This window comes from Dysidea avara, chromosome 2, assembly GCF_963678975.1.
Source record: "Dysidea avara chromosome 2, odDysAvar1.4, whole genome shotgun sequence".
NCBI lineage: Eukaryota > Metazoa > Porifera > Demospongiae > Dictyoceratida > Dysideidae > Dysidea > Dysidea avara.
Genome location: NC_089273.1, coordinates 29,653,606 through 29,656,046, shown reverse-complemented (window position 1 = coordinate 29,656,046; position 2,441 = coordinate 29,653,606). Strand labels below are relative to the sequence as shown.

Genomic DNA, 2,441 nt, shown 5'->3' with positions numbered 1-2,441 from the left:
TGAGCAATCAACAATTGTGTGTAAGAGCTAAGAAAGTTACTTCCATAACACATAACTAGATGCACCACTTAAGTAATCAGTAATTATAAGTGTACTTAATACCACAAGGTTCATTCTGTTCTACAAATCGATTAGTACTATTCTTTATTCAGATTACGTTACTGATCCATTTGTCACATATTGTACCCTATTGATGTTAAGATATATACACTGCACAGTTTAAGAATTTGCTTTCATTAAAATTAGAAATGTATACAAGTTTGTGTATTATTTTAATACACTACATTAATAAACAATTTAATTCATCAAAGTGTATGAATAGAGTCCATTACTGCTAACCATAAGCCTTGTAAAAGAAAAGGTAATATACGTCAGTTTATATTCAAACCATTTTTACCTCCTATATACACAATGTAATTCTTCAGTGTTATTCAAGTGAACTGACCACAACATCTCATGATGTACAGATAAACATCAGTGTACTACAGATCTAACCATTCATCCTGTACAACAGTTAGAATACATGTTTAAAATATTTCCAACTGAAGTTTTACCTCATAAAAATGTAATCAAACTTGTACAGATGATACATCATTTGCTAAAGAATTTAAAAGAATGTAACAGCTACTATCATGAGCTCCAGTAGAAATTCTCTTGTACACTATATATGGGTGAATTATAGTTATTATTGAAACATGTGAAGGAACAAACAAGAGAATTTCTACTGTAGCACTGATAACACACTACACTTCTATATTAAAGTAAAAACACCATTTCATGTAACATGTTCACATTTGCATTAACGTCTACCCTACAAAGCCAACCACCCATCCACCACAATGAGCTCTATCCTACAAAGCCAACCACAATACCCAACTTCAGACAAACATTGTGTACAGTATTAAAAAGCCAATGCCAATCATACGCATATCGCTAAATAAAAATTGTAGATGCAAGGAATTAATTTACACACTGATACTAATTAATTGCAGACATGAAACACAGGGATAGAAAAGATGCTTGTACAAATCCCAATACAACAATAGAATCAATCAACGATCAAATCTGTGATGTAGAAATATGCAATTAAAACGTTACCACGTATTCACATATAGCTGAGAAGAGCATGAAACAGATCGTTACATGAAGGTTTATTTGATAAAGGAATGTGGTACAAGTACATATATATAACTGGAACATGAACCTGGCACATACCAACTTTCATTTCCACAACTTGCTAATTACTAAACACCGTGGAGAAGGCTATTAATATGCACATTACATTAACTTGGATTACAGGGGTTAAACTAACGACAATTATTACATTAACTATTATAAAGCTCTAAACATTGCAATACGCTAGCATTACCAGTTGAAGATTACACAGAACTGGTGTTGTTTGGGAATCAATCCATATAAGATAGATGATAGGGAATATGTAAATTATCTTTTATAATGTTCTCTTGCTAATCTAGAATTTCACTAATATGTTGTTGTGTGTGTACATACAATATCAGGGTAACAAACACAAGTCATAATAAACACAAACAATTGATCGACACTGTGACACAGTAAACATAGAGATACCATCTGAAGAGGCAATCAAAACAGCTTAACAGAAATAGTCTCAAAGTCAATAAAGCAATTTCATCTTGCTAAAGGATGATAACCATGCAAAAATAGTTAAAGTCACTTACAAGATACTGTAGGCCACTGTAGTAGATTGTAGAGACCATATGACAATACTCCAATACTTTGGAAACTCCATGAAGAACACAAATAAACAAATTCCAATATTTGGACAACAACCTAAAATCTCATTATGTACATACGCACACATCTTACAACGAGTAATAATAATAAACATCAAACATGAACTTGTTACACAAGGAGAGAACACGCATGTATTTCTTCCTTTTACTTTTCTTTAGGACCAGTAACCTATGGGTGGTACTAATGTGTACATCCTACAATAACACGAACACAATGAACAAGTCAAATGTGTATATCACGATATAGATAACGCTGTGCTCTGTAAGATCTTGCTTTCCAAAAATTTATACAATCACCTGTTACCCACACATCAAACAGATATCAAAATAGAAATTTCACAACTGGATTTGATCACACTTTAAACTATTTGAGCAATGAAGCAACAAATCAAACAAATTTACCTCACAGATCCTAACTGCTAGCATCTTTACCGTTCTAACAAATATCTTTGCTAGAGGCACACATGTGTACACCACGTGGAAACGTAAACATCTATTGGACAACACAAATTTTTTAATCCGGTTTTGTAGGATGTCGATCTTCAGCAATCATAGAACATTTGCAATCATCACACAATGGAAATCAGGAAGAACATAAAACGCATCACAATTTCACGCAGTACTGAACAAGAGTGATGGAAAATAACAATGATTCTCCAACGTATGACT

General features: G+C 32.8%; 1 long non-coding RNA gene across 1 annotated transcript; it reads right to left on the bottom strand.

Annotated features, from left to right (window-relative positions):
- Positions 1-206: 206 nt before the first annotated feature.
- Positions 207-1,691, bottom strand: LOC136247046 (uncharacterized). The gene is made up of 3 exons (XR_010697054.1): positions 555-1,691; positions 398-503; positions 207-346 (listed from the first exon to the last, which is right to left on the bottom strand). It is a non-coding gene; the product is annotated as an uncharacterized lncRNA (long non-coding RNA).
- Positions 1,692-2,441: the final 750 nt, after the last annotated feature.